Source organism: Castor canadensis, chromosome 10, assembly GCF_047511655.1.
Source record: "Castor canadensis chromosome 10, mCasCan1.hap1v2, whole genome shotgun sequence".
Lineage (NCBI taxonomy): Eukaryota > Metazoa > Chordata > Mammalia > Rodentia > Castoridae > Castor > Castor canadensis.
In genome coordinates this window covers 144809044-144832560 of record NC_133395.1, presented here as the reverse complement: position 1 = coordinate 144832560, position 23517 = coordinate 144809044, and the positions used below count along the sequence as shown (strand labels likewise).

The window sequence follows — 23517 nt, the reverse complement described above, 5'->3', positions numbered from 1 at the left end:
TGCTATGTGAGGGCTGAGGGTGTAGAGGTGTCAGAGTCTTGCCTCTTCTTGGTGGTTTTTCCTGCCAGGTGTATCTCCATCGACTCTCCAAGAGTTTACTTAAGGAAGCATGCTTTCTGCTTCCTCACTCTAGCCACCATCTTGGAATCCCCCTCATTCCTGTTTCTCTCCTTCCTATTTAAGGGTGAATAATATTCCATGGCTTATGCCTTCATCTGCCTAGGGACATTGATTTGTTCATTCTTGGCTGCTGCTAGTAATGCCACTGTGAGTGTTGATGTCCCCACATTCAGTTATTTTTGACTTGTCCATGAAAGCACAATTTATGGCTCATATGGTATTCTGTGGTAATAAGTGTTTACATATTTACCTAGGCAAAATACAGATCTCTAAGATGACTGACTGACTACAAAGTACTGTCTACTATCACATATCTGTGTCTGGACTAGCTCAGGCCATGAAGGTGAGATCCATAACACAGGGATCCCTTGCCAACATGAATCAGAAACACACATGACCTCAGAAACGTGTGTGCCTCAATGGTCTATTATGTATGTCATCAAATGATTCAAGGTAAACAGGTTTGCCCAAAAGATGCCTACGTCCACATTTATTTAACCCAGTGAGCACATGCGTGTGCCACGATGTACTCAGAAGCCAGTATACTGACATGTAGAGGACCTACCCAGCATTCAGGAGTTCCACAAACACTGTTAACCCCACACGGATCTCAAAAAGTTAAGAATTCGTTTTTCAGTACTGACAAACAACAAAGGATGGATGGTGGCATAGCCTTTGGCCACCACCATCTGGATACAGTGGCGAATTGGGTCATTGTTCCACATAATTCTTGAGGAGGAGACGACGTGGTCCACACGATACATGACCACAGAGAAACCCAAGAGCAGCAGAATGGTCCAGGTGACCCTTAGTTCTGGGGAGGCTTTTGCAGAAAGGCTGGTGATGTGCAGATGCCAGGACCGCCTCCTATGCCTGCACAAGAGAGTCGCCATAGAGCCACTGGAGAGGGCCATGAGCCCCTAAAGAAGACTTCCCAAAACATGCCTAATATGGTAAACAAGTGCCAGAGGAAGTAACTCATGGTAAGATAGTGCAGGATTCAGTGACAAATATTAGACCATGTGTAGTGAAATTGGAGTTGTCAACAGCAGAGAATGAGAAGTGAGCACTGAAGGCCATTACAGAAGACCCATAGGAAAAGAAGGGAACACAGGCTGTGATACAGGGATTTATGTTTGAGCTTTGCCAAACAGGGGCTTCTGGGGTTGAGAGTGATGGCCTGGAGGACACTCAGCAGGTAGGTGGCACAAATGGACAGGCCCCTCAAAAACTTGTGCAAGTAGAGAAATGACTTACATCCCAAAGACCCTGGTACACAAAAGCATCTATAGATATGAACCCCATGATTATCAACATCCCTAGGTGAGCCAAGAGGCCAATGGTCATCAGGTCAGTGGGCTTGGGCCTGTGCTCAGGAAGGAATGGGATGTGGTAGAGAAGAAGGATGGTGTTGGCTGAGACCCCAGTGCCAACCTCAGAGGAAAAGGGTTTCTTATGTTAATAATACCATGCGGTTGTTTGGTTTTTTTCATCTTCTGGGGCAAGGAATCACACAGGAAATATCTGAGGAGAAAAGGAAGAAAAAATTTCACTACCTTGATTTCAACCAACACTATTGCTGTTATTAAAATGTGTGAACTGTTGCACCCTTTCCCCCTTCATTCTCAGGTTCCCTTCAACCTTCCAGAAGCTCCCCCCTCCCCCATCATTTCCCAGTTATAGCTGGATTGTGTCTTCTTTGCTGAGCTCCCTCAGGCATCAACCTTTCCTACATGTTAAGAATCACTACAGATCATAGAAAATTGAGCACATGTAAACAATGTGTATTGACCAAGTCAGGGTAATTAGCACTCCCATCTCCAATTTTATCACTTCTACGTGTTTGAAATCTTAAAATTCTTCTCCTCTTGTTATTTTGAAATGTTTAAGTAATTTTGTAGTCTGTACTTAGTCTGTTGGCCTATAAAGCATGGGAATTACACCCCCACTGTGTCCTATCCTCACTAACCACCCTCTCCCAACCCCTCTGGAGAGCACTATTCTGCTTCTGTGATCAACAGTTTTAGCTTCCACAAATGAGAATATGTACTGTGAGTCTAAAATGAACATTCTACAGCAGCATTATGAAAAGTTAATCTATTTCCCAAGTATTGATCAGGTAAAGGGCCATAAATTTCCCCATTTACTCTTTCATCATATTTGGGTTTGTATTCCTGATAAGCCCCAGAAAAACAATAGAAATATTTTAATCGAAGAGCCACCCATGACCAGTCTTCTATGGGTCACATTGATCACTACCACCAACCTCTTATTCTGTGACATTTTTATACATGTAAATGTCATGACTATTTGTGCTTTTGATTCATATGAGGTAAAATATATACTGATTATATTTTAAAAGAATAAAGTTAAGTAAATCCATATTAGCATCTAACATTAAAAATTCACATTAAAAAACAGTTCAGAAATTGCTTCCTCTCATGTGACTTCTGTGAAATACAGGCTTTTATTTTCATTTAAACACTTGAGCCTTACAAACACATAGCAGTGAAAAACTCATCAGATAAAATATTCTCAGCTTCTGTGACAAGGATGTTGGGCATTCCTTTCAGTGTGACTTAGGAAAGTACAGCCCTAAAATAAGAATATCAAGGAAAATCATGTGCAGTCAGGTGCCATGGATTTCCAGTAACAGTCAGGAATTCTTGATTTGTTTGATCATTGCTTTACACCACTAGAAAATCCTTTCTCAAGATGAAATGAGTGGCTGCAGGAGAAACTAGGGTCATTCTCCAGAGTGCAGTGCAAACACAATCTGATGTAATCATAAACACTAACTCACTTTCCTCCATGTAGTGGAAGAAGGGACAAAAAAAAATCTCTCTGGTCATCTTCTGTTCATCTTGCTTGAGATCACCACAGCAAGTGTGTCTGGTTCAAATTTATAAAAATATGTTATAATATGTAAGTATTACAAGGAAAGGTATACAGCAATTTCTGTGCTGATATATCATTTTTAGAAAGCATTCTGGTGAATAAGAACCCTCATAAATATTAGATCCAAGAAACACAATAGCACGTCCATTCCCAGCCACGTTCATTTCTTGGCATGGCCCAGGAGAAGGGGTGCAGAGCACCAGCCCTCTGCCAGCAGCAGGCGGGTCTAAGACACACTCCTCAGATAAGGACTTAGTGAGGATGCGAAACCAAGCTGCCCTCAGAAAGACTTGCCATCCTGTTATAAGGATGTAAATCACAGGGAAGATAACCTTAGTTTCTGAACTGTGTCACACTTGAGGAATCTACATGTGGAAAGAGGAAGGAAAGGTTAAGTGGGGCGATCAGAAAAGCACACTTGTACAGTCTATCCATGGAAAAGAAATGGCAAAGAAGAATCTGAGCACTCATTAGTTAGAGCTGACAGTGAAGGCAGGGGTCCCTCCCTCAGGAGAAAGGTGGCATGTTCAAGACACCCCTTATCAGTGGGTCATGGAAACAGTCGTGTCACCTGTTGTGTCACCTTGCAGTTACTCAAACCATGGCAAGCCCTTGATATGTGTTTTCGCCAAATATCCCCAAACTGGTGACAAGTGCTGGGGCAATGGGCATGAGCCAGAGGTCAGGACAGAAGGGGAGAGCGTGACAGGAAGAGGAAACCCCTCCACAGACCCCGCTGCATGTCCGGGCTCTTGTGACCCTTCAGATGTGCAGGTTCCAGGGTGAAGGAGGAAGGGAAGGCACATCTGTTCTCACATCTTCAACACGAGCAAATCATGCCTAGCTCTCAGGGATGAGATGACATATAAATAGCACGAATTTTCCAGCACTTAGCAATGCATATGCAGACTTAACATACATGAAAAGAACACTTCGTCTGTCATTATCATATCACTCATTTCACTATCACTGTATCCCTCCCATCCCTTCTACACTTCAGAGTGATAAAAAGGTGGGATCTGGGAGGGGACACTGGTCCTCCTTCAAGCAGGTAGGCTTGGGACTGTGACTGCATTGGGCAGCAGGCACTACCTTGTGGCACAATCCATCTGAAAAGTAGGAAGAGCACTACGGAGAAAGGGCTGCATGTTGGGAAGAAAAAGCCAGACGGATGTCACTGCTGCGCCCAGTGCTGCTGCAGCACAGACGAATCCAGGAGTGTGATGAACAGCGACCTGAGAAATTGTGGGCAAAGGAGTGGCAGTCATTTCTGAAAAAGAGGTGAGGATTGCCATTGCTTTTGTAAACTGACAGGACTGACAAGTGTAGCTTGGGGTCACTCTCACAGCTAGGGTATTTACAATTGCAATATTTGCAAACACACTTTCAGAAACAGCAGTAGAAGAGAAAGTGTTCTTTTAAAGTAAAGAATCAGGAAGCCCCGCAGAGCCTCACCTTAGACACCACACTGTCATTCCTGGGAAACCCAGACAGACCTGCAGGAGAATATGTCCCCGAACACCCAGAGATGAAATAAGAGTTGTCTGCTTCCTTCCAAACAGCTCTGGCTTTGCTGTATCGTCAAGTCCTTTGTATCTTAGTAACAGAGGGAGGCTGGCTTATGTTTATCTGTTTATAACAAGTGTGTGAAGATACAGTTTGAAACAAACCTAAAACTTAAGGAGAGAGACCAGGTTAGTAAAATTCAACTGCCCTAAGTTTTTCTTCAAATAAAATGAGTTGAGGCATACCTGTTAGTAGAGAAAAGGGTAGGAGTGTTGTGTAAATGAATAACACAGGAGAGATTAGGGGATGCAGATATTCTTTCTCCCCAGCTCTTGGAAAATACATTCCCAGGTATTCTGGGAACAGGACGGGAAATCCACCTTCATCTCTGTGTATTTAATATTGAATGTCACCGCCACCTCACAATCCCTGCAGTCACACCTGACCCTTCCTTACTGGTACAGCATGTGTTTATGAACTAACACCAGCAATCTGTAACTCATGAAGGTAGAAGGTGGATAGGGAAGTTTTCCTAGAAGATTCTAGCAGGTATTTTACAGCCGTGTGAGGTTGCCGTGCATGGTTGCTCTCCTTGTGAACCTTATTTCTTTCTACATTTTCATGTATAGAAATCACTGATATCAATAATATCTCCACTGTGTTTATAAAGAAGAAAGGTAAATTGAGTGTGTTTCACAAACGTGAAATTAAGACATCACTTCCCTGCAAACACATATGTGGGTAACCAATGTTTAAAATCACTAGATAACATAATATGTACAACTTTAGTACTGACATGACTACTCAGTAAAAGTTACTTAAGGAAAGCAAATGGAAGCTAAAATTAGTTATTAATAAATTTTATGAGTCTCAAAATTAAAGGAAGAGAATTTCCTCACTGCACTGTGTGAAAACCGTCCCCTTGATTGAGTAGGACTTTGGTGCTGGCGGCTAATCTAAGGCTACTGAAAACATCAACTAGAACCTGATTTGGCTCCTTCCTAACCTGCCCAGTCCCGCTCACCACTGGTTCTGTACAGTGGGATAAGGAAGCACTTGCCAGACAGAGGCACGTGGGGTTCCATGTAGATGACAGGCTCCTGCCTGGTTTAAGGGAAGGATGTGTTCAGCTCAGCTCCCTGCAGGCTGTCTTTTCAGCCACTGGGGAGCAGAGAACATGGTGTGCCCAGGAGAACAATTTACCTGTCTCTTAACTTTATTCTCTTCTGAACAACAGCAGTCTGAGGAGAGCTGTGCACAACACTTCCTGGAAGTTCCCTCATTACCTCTGGTGAGGGACAGGAGGACACAATCAAGTAGATGGCACCCTGTCTCTCATCCTAAGACAAATCACTTCACCCCCACCCCATACTGTACAATGCCTCTACACTAGGGTCTAGGTTCTGTTGCCTCCCACGAGTGCCTGGGGCTCTTAGAATCCTCGCCTGCAACCAATGGTGGATGCTCTCTTCCATAGTCCACTCCTCCATAGAAGATCTGCTCCCTGGGAAATTCTGGTCCCCTCTCTAAGGGGTCCACACACTCAGGATGCTGTGAATAAAATGTAAAGTAAAATTTAAAAGAACTAAGCTGAAAAATAGATACTCACAGGTGACACTGGATGTCGGCAGTGAGAAAAATCACAGGCAGTGCTGGACATAGCTGAGGCTGGGCAGGCCCTGCCCAGCCTCAGCTCTGTGTGGCAATATGAGCACCACACCTTCCTCACTATGGAGATAGTAAGAGGCCTGTGCTTTCTCTGAAAGAGATGACATAAAACTATGTCTCCTCCTCTGCAGTAGTAGGTACAAAATCATGTAAAAACTACGACACCAGTGTCCAAATTAAGAGTAAATAAGGTCACTATACAATGATTAAGGCATTTGTAAGAACTTATAACAATTATAAGTGTACATGAACCCATTGTTTTATTTACAAAGACTCGAAACTAAAGGAAGATAGGTTGCAGGGCATTCCAACACCCCATGTTCATCAATATCATCACCCAGATAAAAAAATCAACAAAAAGCAGGGTGTGATTGTGCACACCTGTAATCCCAGGTAGGCAGGAGGAAGAGGTAAGAAGATTGCAATCTGAGGCCAGTCAGGGAAAACACGAAACTTTACCTGAAAAATAAAGTAAAAAGAGTAGAAGTACACCTCACATGGTAGAGCATTTTCCTATCAAGTACAAGTTCCCAGGTTCAATCCCAAGTACTGCCAAGAAAAAAATTATCAGAATTACACTATACTATAGATAAAATGGACTTAATAGGCATTTACAAAATATTCCATCCAATAATGGCAGAATACATTCTTTCCATCAGTATATGAACTTTCTATAGCACATACCATATAATAGACCACAAAACGAGTCTTAACATTTTCAAAACCATTGAAATAATATCTTGGTGTGAAATCATGTCACACAGAATAGATCTAGAAGTCAACAACAAAAGAAACTTTAGTGATTAAGCAACTGTGTGGAGAGTGAATAAGAACACACTTTTGAGTGCTCAATGGTTATTGAGAAAATCAGAAGGGAAAATTTAAAAGCTCTCAAAAAAAATGGAAATACAACATTCCAAAACTTGTTGGATGAGGCAAATGTGACACTAAGAGGCAAGTATGAAATATGAGGTCTATATAAAAAAACTGACATATTTTAAACCACATAATTGTGTATCCACAGGATTTAGAATTGCAAGAACAAATCAAGACCAAAGTTAGCAGCAAGAAACAACAAAGATCAGAACAAACTAAATGGAAGTAAGACCGTAAGATGTAATACAAAAGATCGATGTGCCAAGAGGTGAATTTGGGAGAGGTACAACTCAACACACCTTTAATCAGACCAATGAAGAAAAAAGAGAGAAGATGCTAAAAAATAAAAGCAGAGATGAAAAGGTAGACAGTGTAACCATACCTTAGGAGCATGAGCACTCACTAGGGAGTGTTGTGAAGCATCACACAATAGCAAATTGGAAAATATAGAAGAAACGAACAGATTTTGGACACACTGTTCTACCAAATTGATCCACGAGGACATAAAAACCTGAAAGGGCTGATAACAAGTAATGAGATTGAATCAATAATAATAATACTAAAGTCTCTCCCAACAAAGAACAGAACAGGACCAGTTGGCTACAATACAAATTTTCTCCAAACACTTAAGGAAGAGCTAATGTGAATTCTTCTCAAACTATTCCAAGGAATCAAAGGGGAGGGAGTTCCTCCAAACACGTATTATGTTGCCAGCACTACCCTGTTACCAAAATGAGAGGACACAACAAACAGAAAACCAATATCCTGATGAACATACACACAAAAATTCACCTCAAAATACTAGCAAATTGAATTTCAAAAAGATCATTCAGTATCATCAAGTTTGCTTCATCCCAGGAATATAGGTTGACTCAACATATGCAAATAATTAACCATAATATAGCACATCAAGAAAATGAACACAAATGATATCTTAATAGATGTAGAAAAAGCATTTGATAAAGTCAATGTCTGTTCATGATAAAAAGCCTCAAAGAAATTAGGTATAGAAGGATCACAACAAAATAAAGGCTGCTTATGAAAGCTTACAGTCAGCATCATGCTGAGTGGGGAAAAAACTGAAAGTATTTCCTCTAAGATCAGAAATCCAAGGTGTCTGCTCTCATCAGTTTTATTTAATTTAGTAACAAAGTTTTAGCCAGATCAACTAGGTTAGATAAATAAATAAAAAGCATAGAAATAAAGAAAGATGCAAATATCTGTTTGCAGATGATATAATTTTATGCATAGAAAACCCGTAGTTTCCACCAAAATACTATTGGAACTGATCAATGGATTTAGTAAAATAACAGGATACAAAATCAACATACAAAATAAGAGGTTTTTTAACACTAGTGCCAAATTTATTGAGAAAGAAATCAAGACAGCAATCAAATTCAAAATAGCTTCAAAAATAAAGACGTAGTAATCAACGTAACCGAGAATGTGAAAGGCCTATACAACAAAAACTACAACACACTGACTGAAGAAACTGGAGAGGACACAAAAGAGGGCAAACCTCACAAGTTCAGGGATTGGAAGATCTAAAATTGTTACAATGCCCATATTACCCAAAGCAAATCTACAGATTCAGTGCAATCCCCATTAAATATAAAACTAGAAAAAGCAATCCTAAAATTCACATGGAAGCACTAAGGACCCTGAATAGTCTAGGCAACGTCGAGCAAAAAGAAGAGAGCTGGAGGCATCAGAGTATCTGATCAAGACAAAGTACAGAACCATAACTACTCCAAACAGCATGGCGTTAGCTTAAAAACAGACGTGGACAGCAATGACCAGAATAGGGAAACTAGAAAGAAACCTGCACATCCGCAGCCATCTGATTCCCAACAAAGGTGCCAAAACAGATATTGGAGAGAGCACAACCTGTTTAGTAACTGTGCTGGGAAAACTGGACATCCACATGCAGTAGACTTGACACCTACCTCTCACCCTGTGCAGAAATCCAGTCAAGATGATCAAAGACCTAAATGTAAGAGGCAAAACTCCAAAACCACAGGGGTAAACATTTGGGGATCACTTCAAGACACTGGTAGACTATGATTTTAAGAAGAGTATGCCAGAAAACACAAGCAAAGCTTGATGAATGGGATCACATCAAACTAAAACACTGCTGCATAGCAAAGAAAGTCAACAGAGTGAAGAGACAACCCACAAAATGGGAGGGCATATTCACCAATTGCTCATCTCACAGAGGGGTAATATCCAGAGAGTATATAAAGAACTCAATAAACAAGTGATCCAGTCAATGAATGGGCAAATGATAATACACTTCTCAAAAGAAGAAACAGTAATGGCCAACAAACACATGAAAAAATGCCCAATATCATTATCCATCAGAGAAATGCAATCAACTACAATGAAGGATGGGGAGGTAGCTCAGTGGTAGAGCAACTGCCTAGATTGTGTGAGGCCCTGGGTTCCACCCCCAGCATGCATGTGTGCACACACATACACGTGCATGTACATATATACATGCACATACATACACAACACACAAATGCGCACATGCGTATGTATACGTATAGACATACATGTGCATGTACATATACACAAATATGTCTATATACACATAGACAACACACACAAAAGTGTACATATACACACATATACCTACACACATATATACACATAACATATACAAATGTATACACAGACATATACATACACGTGCATGTACATATACACACAAATACACATACATATACACATACACACATATACACATTCACATATACACAATACACATACACAAATGTACAAATGCATACACATATACACATATACATGCACACACATGCACATGTATATACATGCACATGCATGCATACATATACACACATGTACACACATCCTACAATGAGATGCCATCTCACCCATTAGAATGGTGCTATTATCAAAGGAAAAACAAAACAACAAAAGCAAATGCTAATGAGGACATGGAGAAAAATGAATTCACCACTGTTAATCGAAGTGTCAATTACTAAAGCCATCATGGAGACCAGCACAGATGTTCCTCAAAAACTCAAATCCAAAGGTGCCATGTGATCCAGCCGTCCCACTCCTGGGTGTGCATCCAAAGGAAAGACAAAAGAAATAGTGGATACCCATATTTGTTGCAGCACTATTCACAATGGCTAAAATATGGAGTATGTCTAAGCACCCATTGGCAGATGAATGGATAAAGAACATGTGGCATGCGTACACAATGGAGGGTATTCAGCCAGACAGAAGAATGAAATACTGCCTTTTGCGGACACAGAAAGACAAGCTAGAAAATGTTGACCTGAGGGCAGGTTAGCAATTGCTAGAGACTGGGAAGAGGGGATACGGTGGAAAAGGGTGGCTGGATTTGATCAGTGCATGCTGCATGTGTATACAACGATCACACATTGAACACAGTTAATATGCACAATACACATTAATTAAAAAGGAGAATGATAGGGTGAATTCAAGTATGATATATTTAATACACTGTACCCCTAGCTCGCTCACTCTATCATCTATCTGCCTACCTATCTACCTATCAATCACATGTATATAGTCATTTCCCCCTTCCCTGCATGCCTCAGCATGAGGTTGGCTGAGACAAGGACATGACATGAGTTGAAAGTACAGAACAGGATCCCTTGGAGTTTCCCAGAATGCATTGCCCTCCTTTTCACTGAATCAGGTTCTGTCTGAAACACAAGTGTAGCCTCTCTGGGCATCAGTGCATGTATGACACAGTTACCTCATATCCGTTTGTCCCTCCCCTCAGCACCTGCACTTCCTTGAGCTACTACTAATGGGAACCAAAAATACTGCACATGTGTGAGGTGGCAAGGCACAGCATAAAGCATGTTTCCTGCATCTTCTCTGTTCACACATGAGCTTGTTAAAACCCAAGTTCAAAGACAAGATTATTAATAAACACAGGCTGATAACAGTTAAGTCTAGGGCTCTTCTTAGCACACTCCCTAGACTGCCCAGAGTCCCAGGTTCTTGTCACCGTCAGAGACAGAATTCAGAGAGGTGACAGAGGAAGGAATTGGGAGGAATATTTATCACTCCCTTGAAGGAGTGCAGATTCTCAGGGGAGTCACAGGCTGGAATTCTGGATGGCTGAACTCAGTGGTAAACTTTAATGGAAGTGAGATTCATGAGCTAAGGTGAGGAAAATGTGGGGGATTCCAGGAAAGGGTTGGGATTTTCATGGAATAGGGTTTACCTCACCCTTTCTGTCCTTATATGGGTTATTGAATGTGTCACAGCCCTAGGTGAATGAAGGTAACAGCCAGTTTTGCAAGGATAATGATAGGAGATGCTGGCATAATGAACATGGGACAGAAGCAGAGGTCTTTGTTGGTCGTGTTGGTCCTGGCTGGTTTGGGTGGCCACGTGACATCCTGCTGTAACATAGCTCTGTGGCTGCACCAGCCTCCAGTCACCACAAGGTCTGCCTGTTTTCCCGCCTGTCTTCACTTCACTTTTTCTCTTTTTAAAAACTAAACAACGTATCACCTTTCTTTTACTCTTATCTGTGGACAGAAACTGTCTGCATGTCTTGGCTCTTGTGACTAATGCTGTCATAAACTGCAGATCCAAATTTGAATTCATTTGGAATGTACTCAGAAGGGGGATGGCTGGAACATGTGGTTGTTCTAACTTTAATTTTTCTTTTGGTGGCACTGGGATTTGGATGTAGGGCATTGTGCTTGCTAGGCAGGTGCTCTACTGCTTGAGCCATGCCCCCAGTCTGCTGTCTTTAATTTTGGGGCAAATTCCACCCAAGTTTCCAAACCCACTGCACCATTTTACATTCCCACCAACGACATGCAAGGACACCATTTCTCCGTGTCTTCCTCAGCAGCCGTTCCCTTTCACTTCTGTTTCTTGGGTTATAGTCTTCCCAGCAAGAGGGAGTTGATGTATCATTGCTAGGATTTTAGTTTGTTATTCATCAGTTACAGTTATGTGAACTTAGAAGGCACGTGGTGCTCTGATTAGTTTTGAACATAATTTGGGTTGATTAAAGATTAATATTTTCATTGTGGTTTGGATTTGTGTTTCCCTGAGGCTTATTGCCTGATGTCTGTCTGAATGTCTTCTTGGGAGAAATGTCTACACAGATCTTTGCCCATTTTTAATTGGGTTATTTGCTGCTATCAAGTGCTAGGAGTTCTTAATCTATTTTGTGAATCCTTTATCTTACTTGTACCTTTGTAATAGGGAGAAGAACTGAAAAAAAAAAAGAAACATGCTGTATTCTGATAATGAGGCAGGGGGAAGGGATGGCAAAGCAGAGAGATAAAACTTACAGAATTGAAACATGAAGGTCACATAGCACTCGGGGAATGAAATAGCCAATGAAATCACATGCAGCCATATGTGGGTTGAGCTTTGCTTTTTGCTTCTGTAACCTGCTTGCAAGAGTATATAAGGTGAGACCCCTTTGTTCTCGAGGTTCAGCCTTTGGACATGAGTCCACTGAGTCTGTGCTGGCACAATAAAACATTGATTCCTGCTAAATTGCCTCAGTGTCCCATATCTCAGCTTGAGATTCCCACATTTCTTGGGCGATTGTCTGGGATTGCAGAGATGGTGATTTGTCACCTCCTTTGTCACTGGGGTACATCCCCTGGCCACTGGGAGAAGACCCCACCAGGTACTAATAGACAGCTTGATCTGGAGGAGGAACTTGTCCTCCTGGAAAGTTGGGGTTAAGGCCTCAATGCACAATGGAACCCGGTGAGGCACAGGAACTAGCAAGGGGCAGAGAGTACTGTCTGTCAGACTGGTAAGAACCTGGGTTCAAATTCAAGCCTGCCTCAGGAGGCAGAAGGGGAGACTGATCACCTCCCACAGAACCCCCCCAATAACCTATTGGGGTGAAACCAGGTCTCTCAGGTTAAGGGAGCAGGGCAAAATTGTGTGAGACACCTCTGAGAGTTGGTGGGGTGGGAGGGTTGAGCTTTTCCTGGGAAATAGCCATAACCGAGGTTAAGGGATGGATAACAAAAAATTCAGTTCCAAAGAGGGAGACTCACAAGAGAAGAGACACATCATCCATCATTCCACTGGATAGCCCTCTAGGTATAATTTAAGGTTTTTCTTTTTTGAGAGTGCACTCTAATTTTTGTGTGTGTGTGTGTGTGTGTGTGTGTGTGTGTGTCAATTTGTTTAAAGCACTGGGCAAAATTTGTTCCTGGAATTCCAGCTCATCTTATGAGCACTTAAGTTGACATTTTTTCTGGCATGCTTAATTTATAAAACTTGTGTATGTGTAAGCATCTTCAAAATGGTTCTTAAACTGCTGTTAGAAGGTTAATGTGATATTCAAGGTAACAAAAAACCAGGGTGTTTGTTTTAAAGATCTCTGTTACAACTGCTTAAGCTTTTTACACATGAATATGTAAACATCTTAAGAATGGTTCTTATTATAGCGTCAATGTAAAAACTTATTACTCTGTTCTGCTGCTACTTTAAAAAAACAGTTTTTCAAACTTACTTCGATCAGGCCTCACTAGAATGCAGGCATTCAGGGGTTAACACTCTGTCTCAGACCAGAGCAGGAAAAAAAAGCGGGATGGGGGGATGCACAGCCTGCAGCAGGAATCTTAAAATTTGGGTAGTTAAAATAAATGACCTTAGCTTGTTTCATTCTGTTGTAAATAAAATCTGCGATTTAATTCCCTTATAATACATGGGTCTATTAAGAAATGGGCTTTCTATAAATTGTTTTTATACAAAAAATAATTTTAAGGTTACTTTCTGTCTGGGTTTTTTTGGTCTTCATACAAATATAAGGCTTTAAGTTAAAAGGTTTTAAAAGTTATTTTTAACAAGTAACATATATATATAAATCCACATATATATATATATATATATATATATAACATATATATAGATATAGATAATTAAGGATATGGGTTTTAAAAAACAAAAGGTTAAAAAAATACTTTTAAAGTAAAAAAAGAAAAGGATCAGAAAACTCCCCCAGGGGATATAAAATAAGTTGTCATAAAGATATAAAGTAAGTTGTCATAAAAAGATACAGCTTATAAATGCTTATGTAAGTGATTGAGTTGACTAAAATCCAGTTGCATTAAAGGTTTTGTTAAGGTCAAAATTTAATGTACTGATATTATACTAAAACTTAATTCTCTAAGCCCATAACAAGGCTATCTTAAAAATATTGTATTGTTCTTGATAACATTTACAAAACAACTGTCTTAAAAATACTTTGTTTTGTCAAGATAACTGTCAGGAATTTTTGGTGCTACAGGTTAATCCACAGATTTGTCAAGACAACAGAGTTTATTAAAACAGAAAGACAAGAGGCAGCTGAGCCCAGGGAATACTGCTGCACTGACATGAGGGTTGAGACAGATTTACTTATGTAAAGCAAAGTAAAAAAAAAAACAAAAAACAAAGCCAAAGCAAACACTCCAGCTAGGATAAAAAATAACTCAAAAAGGAGTACTACACTGAAAGTCAGGACCTCCAGTTTTTATTGGAGTCAACAGAGTGGAGATGTTAGTGCTATTCCTTCCACATGGCAGGTGGAGTGAGTTTTTGGCCTAGGATGGCCAGATTGGGACTGTTGGGATCCTGCTGTATGTCATGAGCCATCTGTTAATGTCAGCAATCTGGGATGTGATCCCTTATCAACATCTGAGCCATGATTCTTGGCCATTATGTTTCCTAACTCCACACTTAGTCCCCATAAATATTTACCTGTGTTCTCTGATATTTTTTGTTGGGGTTTTAACTAATGTAACCAAGTCATGTTCATTTAAGAGTTGGTTTATGTAAAATTTTCTGGATGACCTCATGGCTAAACAACTGTTGTCTTGGGTGATTCGAATACAGTCAGTACCCTAATATGTGTCTGTTACTGGGCTATTTGGGGTCATTGACACTGTTCTCACCCCACCAACACAGCTAATTAAAAAAAACTAAGGATTTACTTCAAAAACAACTAAATTAGTATGTAACTATATTATATATATATATCTCCTCTATAGAGCTGTGATGCTCTTGCTGGTTCCTGTATACTAAATCTATTTATGTTTTTCAAGTATATCAAGCCTTCTAAAATACAGAATTTAGATAAGCATGGTAACAGAAAGTTAGTGGTACTGATATACTGTTCTGTTAGTTGTCCATCAAAAATTTAAACCATGGCTCTTTTAAGTTTTTGTCATTACAGTTCTGATCCTTCTGGGACATTTATAATCAAGGCCATAAATAATGAGTCTAATAAGTGCTTATGTGTCAACCAGGTTAGCTTTTTAGATGTCTGCTTTTGTTGTATTTTGTTTTGTATTGCCATATCTAAAAGTCCACTGCCTAAGAGCCACTCCTTCTAAGCCTCTTTGTTGCTTAAATTTGGCCAAAAGTGTCTAGTTGGCACTGACTCCCACCTGATCTCATTCTGTCCCCCCTGAACCCCTTCCCCCACTGCTGACATGGGACCAAAACCAACTAAGCAAACAAAATCCACAAAAGAGCAAATCCTCATGATGAGTAAAAAAATGACCAGTCAAAACTCTTCGGTCTGAGGCATGTCACCCTGAACGCGCCCAACCTCATCTGATCTCGGAAGCTAAGCTGGGTTGGGCCTGGTCAATACTTGGATGGAGGACAGACCTTCAGAGGAGACTGCTCAGCGACAAGCAGTTTGGAGACAAGCGGGGAAATGGCATCAAAGTTCCAATGGAGTCACTGGTGCCAGACCTCCCAGAAATAACCAAGGCTGAGAGGATTGAGGAAGTGGTTCTTACGCATGTGTGGCCATCTGGCATTAAAGCCCTTCCAGACATAAACTCACATTTTTAGACAGGATCTTCTACTTAGAGAAAAAAGTGACTATTTTTACTGGCTCTAAACAAGTCCTCTGATACTTAAAGATGGTGGTTTTGACTTTTTTAAACAATGCGTTTTCTTAGACATATATACTGATGATATATTGTTGTCATGGTAACTCTACTCATTTAAAAAAAAAAGAAAAAAGAAAAGATACTTTCCGGGTTAAAAAAAAAATCCAACCATTAGAACCCCATTGGAGGGGGCCTTTTGTTGTTATCTTGTCTACCCCCACTACAGTTAAAGTAACAAAAATTGCTCCCTTGATCCACCACAGCTGAGTAAAGCCAGCCTCTCCCGAGTGGGAATGCATCCCTGACCCAGCCTCCCCATCCCAAGATCACCCTCCAGAACCCCTGTGCCCTTCCTGCTTCCCAGGAGACAACAGGGGACCACAAACAATAGGACGACAGCCCTGCTCTAGTCACTCAGGAAGCTGACTAGTCTTCACACGGAGGAAACTCAAACATGGGATGCGCCCCTTCTCTCCCCTACACGCTTGGACTCTTACCTTTTGGGTTGGCCCTTGCAAGGTTTTTCCCATGTACCAAAAGTTATCAGAGAGTCATTGTTGGGACCTCCACACTGCTATACTTTGTATCATGCACCCACCAACATGTCAGATGTTACATTGGCTCATATACTCCCAGGTTAATGAGGTTGCTGGTAAGTAATACTAGAAGTCCCAGAGTAAAGAAAACAATACAGGTTACATTTGTCATAAAAAGCGGGGCCATGTGTCTTATCCTGGGAGCATGCTCTCCACTGAGGCTGGAGAGGCTGAAGATTCCACTCCTTTATTCAAACTTGGTCACTTGCCTTAAAGGAATGTACATCAGTGGTTAGGCTAATAGGGAGTCTTTCTCGAACATGGCTGTGTAGGTCATTGAGCACTTCTCCCAAACCACGCATCATTGGAGCAAAGTTAGATCTCTTTATCTCTTTTAGATCTCCCTTAATGTCCTTTATTAGTGGGGATGGGCTTCCATAGAGAATCTCATAGGGCGAGAACCCAGTCTGTTTGGTGGGACTACACCTGACCCTAAGTAAGACCAATGGCAAGACCTGTTCCCATGTCAGGTGTGTTTCCTGACAGAGTTTACTCATATGAGTTTTTAGTGTTTGATTTACTTTAATTTTGCCTGAACTCTGAGGCTATGCTGTGTGAAGGTTTTAGGTTATTTTTAGTCCTCTTGCCAGTTGTTTAACAACTGCTGCCACAAAAGCTGGTCCATTGTCTGACCCAATGGAGATGGGGATCCCATATCTGAGGATTATTTCCTCTAATAAAGCATGGGTCACGTCTTGGGCTTTTTCTGTTCGGGTTGGGAAAGCCTCCACCCACCCAGAGAATGTGCTCACAATCATCAGAAGATATTTGGTAGCCTCTGGCTCGAGGCACTTTAGTGAAGTCTACTTCCAAGTCTTTAAAAGAGGAACTACCTACATGCTGGACTCCTGGTTTAGGGCAGAGCCCCTCTTTGTGGCTTCATACAAAGGCCTTGTTAGCAATAAGAAATTAGATATCCAAATTTGGTAGAACCCAGCCACTCCCAAGAACTCACAGATTTGTTGTCTTGAAGTTGGAGTCAGGATTGAACAGCTTGTTTTCTTTCTGTACCGAGGTTCCGCTGGCCTTGGGAGATGTGAAACCCCAAATATTTGACTTGGTCTTGACAGATCTGGGCCTTCTAAGTACCTTGTAACCAGCTTCTTGTAAGAGACGGAGTAGGGACTCTGTCTCTTTAAGATAGTCTTGGTGGTTAGCTGCTGTAAGGAGGAGGTCGTCCACATATTTTAAGAGTGTGCAGCCAGCTTCCTCTGCTGGGTATGTTCGTAAATCTGATGCCAGAGCAGTTCTAAAGATGGTTGGGGAGTTCTTGAAACCCTGTGGGAGACAGGTCCAGGTTAACTGTTGTTGTCCCCCTGTCTGGGGGTCCTCTTATTGGAAAGCAAAGATGGGTTGGCTCACAGGTGCCAACTGGACACAAAAGAATGCATCCTTTTGAGTCCCAGCACAAGAAGCAGGTTCTCTCTGCTGGTATCAGGGCCAGCAAGGTGTATGGGCTAGGAACCACTGGGTGCAGTCACTGCTGCTTGGCTGTCTGCCTGGAGATCCTGCATTGGGTGGTAATCATTGGTGCCTGCCTTCTGAACTGGCAGCAAGGGAGTGTTCCAGGCAGATTGACAAGGTCTCTGGATATCATAATTTAAGTCTCTGGAGGTGATGAGCTACTTCTCATGCCCCCATTGGGATTGAGTATTGTCTCATTTTTATTAGAGTGATTCCTGGCTTTATCTCTATTACCACTGGAGGAATGTTAATGGCCAGCCCTGGAGGACTGTCTTTAGCCCATACTCCCAGAATCTTAAAAGGCATTTCTGGCCCCTTTAAGGCAGTCTCTACTAAATTTAATCTCTATTTTTGGGGGAGCGATGAGGGCTAGTACCCTGGGAGGTCCTGAGTTGAAGCTCAAAGCTGTTTGTCCATCCTCCTGAAAACTGATTTGGGCCTGCAACTTGCTTAGCAGGTCTCGGCTCATCAGTGCCATTGGACATTCTGGTATATAGAGAAACTTATGAGTCATGAGATGTCCTCTTAGAATACATTTTCAGAGCTGGAGAAAAGGGTGGTGGGCTTGGATCCCTGTGGTCCCCACAAATGTCTGGTGTTTTTTGAAATTGGTGCCACCCATTGGGTCACCACAGAATGTTCGGTGTCAGTGTCCATCATGAAATCTACAGGTTGGCCCCCTACTGACATATGGACCATGGGCTCTTGGGGGCCAAAGAGGAAAGAGCCCAGTTGGTCCTAATCCTCGGGTTGCTCAAGGCTTGTAAGCCCCAAAAAGTCCTCTCTTTGTCATTTTGTGTCTGGCCTGGAGCTGTGGGCACTCACTTTTCCATTGTCCCTCTTGGTGACGGAAGGCACATTGATTTTTCTCTAGGGGCTCTAATCCCTCGGGCAGTACTTGTGGGGAGTTTTTTTATGCCCCCCCCACCTGTTTTTCAGCTTCTGCCCTGACTGGAATCATCCCTATCCATTTATTGTTGTTGCCAGGAGATCTATTTTTATATCTTTTGTTTTGTCTCCTTTTGAGCTTCCTGGTCTTGGTTAATAAAAACCTTGGTTGCCATTTCCAGAAGCTATGGTACATTTATGTCTATAAAGCCTTTTAATTTTTGTAACTTTTTAAATGTCCCTTTGGGCTTCCCCCATAGAGGCGACATTGATCATTTGCTGACTTTTCATGAGCCTCAGGCTTGAAGGGAGAATATAGACTGTGTGCTTCACATAGTCTCTTATAGAACTGTGCTGGGCTCTCATCAGACTTTTGTAAGATCTCTGTGACTTTATGTTTATGACCTTTTTTCTCTTCTTCTTAGACCTGTCATCAGAGTCTCTTTATAGCTATGTAAGTTGTCTTGGCTTTCTGTTTTATTTGGGTCCCATGCAGGTTTAGCTTCTGGAAAAGCTGTCTGAGCATAGGATTATAAATCATTTGTACCATGGGTGGGGGGGCAATGATCCTCAAACCAATGTAGGGCTGCTTGGGCAACTTGGCTCTTTCTCCGTGCTGATGAGCATCTGGAGCACTGGGGGAGGAACCTTTTCTTTTTAAGACTCTCAGTATTTGTAGCCCTTGCCATCGGAATCTTGTAACTGTCGTTAAAGCATTTTTTAAGCCAAGGAGGATGAGCTGTCAATGTCTGTCATACGTCTATGTGGGGAACTGCTCAGGATGACCTGGATCCCCAGTGATTATATCCCTCACATGGGCGATAGTGGCCAGGTCCAGTGTGCCCTCTGTGGGTCATCCTATGTTGAAGGCGGGCCATTCAAGTTCACAAAATGTTTGGAGCTTTGCCGGCTTCATCTGGCCTCTGTAGTCACTGGAGAAGCCGTCCCTTAAGTTAGCAAGCATGGTCTGGAGCACTGTTGGGCGCTTTGACCCAGAGGAACCCATTTTATATATGCCTGGTTTTTATTGGTGTCACAGACAAAGGAAGGGGAGTGCCTCTCATGAGAGGCCACACAGGTGCTTGTCTGGCTGCAACCCCAGGCTATGGGATTGGGTTTGGCTTGGTCATAGTGGGTTCAGCCCAATAGGGTGACTTGCTAATCTGATCCCACCATAGGCTGTATGCTAATCACCATGAAGTCGCAGATCGAGCCCACTTGGACTCCGTAGCTTCCAGTAGACCTTAGAGGTGCCCAGCTGTGGAGCCACAAATTGCAGCTTGAAACACAAGCAAGTCAAGCCACTCACTCGCACACCATTCACTCACAGTTTAAAACAATCAGTTTTAAAATACTGAGAAAATATGAACGGAACATGAAAAACTTCTGGGAAACTGTCAAAAGACCAAAACTGTGAATCATGGGTATGGAAGAAGAGGTGCAAACTAAAGGCATAGGTAACTTATTCAATAACATAACAGCTGAAAACTTCCCTAATCTCAAGAAAGGGAGGGACATCCAGGTACAGTAAGCTTTCAGCATACCAAACAGGCAGGTTCAGAAAAGAAACACCCCCAGACATGTTATAATTAAGACATTAAATATGCAGAACAAAAAACATTGAAAGCTGCAAGGGAGAAGTGACTTATAAAGGAAACCTCATCAGAATAACATTTCTTTTTTTTTTTGCCCTTTCAATTTCTTTCTTTTTGGTTTATTTATTCATATGTGCATACATTGTTTGGGCCATCTCTCCCCCCTGCCCCCCGTCCCTTCCCTCTCCTCCCCACCCCCTTGCTTCCAGGCAACAGCACTTTTTTTTTAATTTTCATTTTATTCATATGTGCATAAAATGTTTGGGTCTTTTCTTACCCCTTCCCCCACCCTCTCCCACTCCCCTCCTACCCCTTTGCTACCCGGCAGAAACTATTTTGCCCTTATCTCTAATTTTGTTGAAGAGAGAGTATAAGCAATAATAGGAAGGAACAAGGGTTTTTGCTAGTTGAGATAAGGATAGCTATACAGGGAGTTGACTCACATTGATTTCCTGTGTATGTGTGTTACCTTCTAAGTTAATTCTTCTTGAACTAACCTTTTCTCTAGTTCCTGGTCCCCTTCTCCTATTGGCCTCAGTTGCTTTAAAGTATCTGCTTTAGTTTCTCTGTGTTGAGGCCAACAAATGCTATCTAGTTTTTAGGTGTCTTACCTATCCTCATATCTCCCTTGTGTGCTCTCACTTTATCATGTAATCAAAGTTCAATCCCCTTGTTGTGTTTGCCCTTGATCTAATGTCCGCATATGAGGGAGAACATATGATTTTTGGTCTTTTGAACAGCACATTTCTTAATACAATTTCTGAATGCAAGGAAGGCATGAAATGATACATTTCAAGCAGAAAAGAAAACAACTGTCAACCTAAACTACTCTATCTAGTAAAGCTACCCTTTCTAATTAAGGAGAAATAAAAACCTCCTCAAATAAACAAAAACTATTTTGCAGAAAATACATGAAGTTTGACTCAGCCAGGAAAATGCAAGAAACAACAACCCTCACTAAGAACCAAGAAGGTTAGCAAACAAGGAATATGGGAAAAGTAAATGTAAGAAAAACAACAGGTGGGAGGGGGAGACTATGGGGAAAGGATGTAGGAGAATGAACATGGAGCAAATACTGTGAACACGTGTATGTAAATGGAAAAATGAGACCTCCTGAAACTATTCCAGGAATGGGGGTAGGAGGGATAAAGGAGAATGATGGAGTGGGTGAAGTCAAGTATGGCATATTTGATCTATTGTAAGAACTTCTGCAAATGCACAATGTACCCCCAGCACAAAATAAAAAAGAAAAGCAACAAAATGACTAGAAATACTACATACTTTTCAGTAACAACAGTGACTGTTAATGGCCTAAATTCCAAATCAAAAGACATAGAATAGCAAGTTAGATTAAAGCAGGAGCTATTTGTTGCTTGTAAGAAATGCATCTCACTGACAAAGATAAACATTGGCTCAGAGTGAAGACCTTAAAAGACACAAAGGTCTCCCATGTGTATGGACTGGACCAATGACTATTGTAAAAATGTCTGTATAATCCATAGTGATCTCTGAATGTAATGTAATTCCCATTCAAATGTCACTGACATTCTTCACAGAACTAGAAAAAAAATCCTAAAATTCCTGTGGAAGCACAAAAGTCCCCATATATCTAAATCCACTTTGGGAAAACAACAACAAAACAAAATTGTGCAGTGTAACACCTGATTTCAAGTCAAACTGTTGAGCCATACTAACCCAAACAGCATGGTCCTGGCATAAAAACAGACACACAGGACACTGGACCAGTAGACAACACCACATGTCTACAAGAAACTGAGTCTTGTCAAAGATGCCAGAAGCGTACACTGGAGAAATGACAGCTCTTTCAATAAATGCTTCTGGAAATATCTGAGGTCAATTGAAATCTGATCTCTCACTTTGTCAAAACACCAACTCAAAAGGCATCAGAGACCTAAATGTAAGACCTGAAACTCTGAGAAAAGTAGAATAAAACACAGAGTGAACAATTTAAGACATTGGTTCAGGAAACAATTTTCAGTATAGAACCACAAGAGCAAGGCGATAGCCACAGCTGTATCTTGGGAATTTTCACATGGTCCCAATGTCATGACCACAGAGACAGACAGTAAAAGCAGAGGATAGCACTGGTCTGTGGCCTGGGAACAAAGCTGCATCAGTCTTGAGGACAGCCTGTGAGTCAGCCATAGATATGGAATATACAACAGGTCAAGTGTGGAGTGCCTGGGAAGTTAGGAGTCTGGCCCTGGGAGCCAGGATGGGAACCTGCAGTGTACTGTAGGTCTACTTTTCTGTGTCAGGGCCCTGAGCAGTAGCTCTTCTGGTGAGCTCAATCTCCAACCAGAAAGCCCCTACTGGCCTAACTAGTTCAGCCTTTACAAACAAAGCAGCTTCTCTGGAGAATAACAAAATTCTGGTTATTTGTTTTTTGTCTTTTTTTTTGTTTTTGTTTTTGCAGTACTGGGGGTATGAACTCAGGGCCTTGCACCTACCCACCTGAGCCATGCCTCAAGCCCCTGTCTTATTTTTATTAATCTTTCTCACTTTTTGTTTTTTTTCTCTTTTCAGTAATTATATGTGAGCCACAATGCCTACCTTTCAATATTCAATTTTATCCATGTCTTCTTTGTTCCTCTCCTTATGACCTTCCCCATTCCTCCTTTCTTTCTGTCCACAATTTGAGTAGTTCTCTCTCTATTCCTATCATCAACCCTTCTTTGTTGTCTTTTTTTCTGTTTTCTTCTTTCCCTCCAAAAATTCCTTTAGCTGGATCTTTCTATCTCCTTCCTCTCATACAACTTGTACTATTCATTAGTATTATTCTCCTCTCTTCTTTCCATCCCTTATTAACTAATGTCTCCCTAGGCCACAAGGTGTTATCTCTCTTCCTTCATTCTTCTGATGGTCCCACACCTGTGGGAGTGATTGTTCTTAGGAATACTGTATTATCACAGTGGGTTTGTGTGTCAACTATGATTGCTTCTGAAGCTAATCTTCGTCTCCCTAAGTGGAGTACAGTTCTAGACTCAGTATTTTCAGCAG

General features: G+C 41.5%; 1 pseudogene; it reads right to left on the bottom strand.

Moving 5' to 3' along the window:
• Positions 1-490: 490 nt before the first annotated feature.
• On the bottom strand, positions 491-18491 carry LOC109679082 (vomeronasal type-1 receptor 90-like; annotated as a pseudogene).
• Between the last annotated feature and the right edge of the window lie 5026 nt (positions 18492-23517).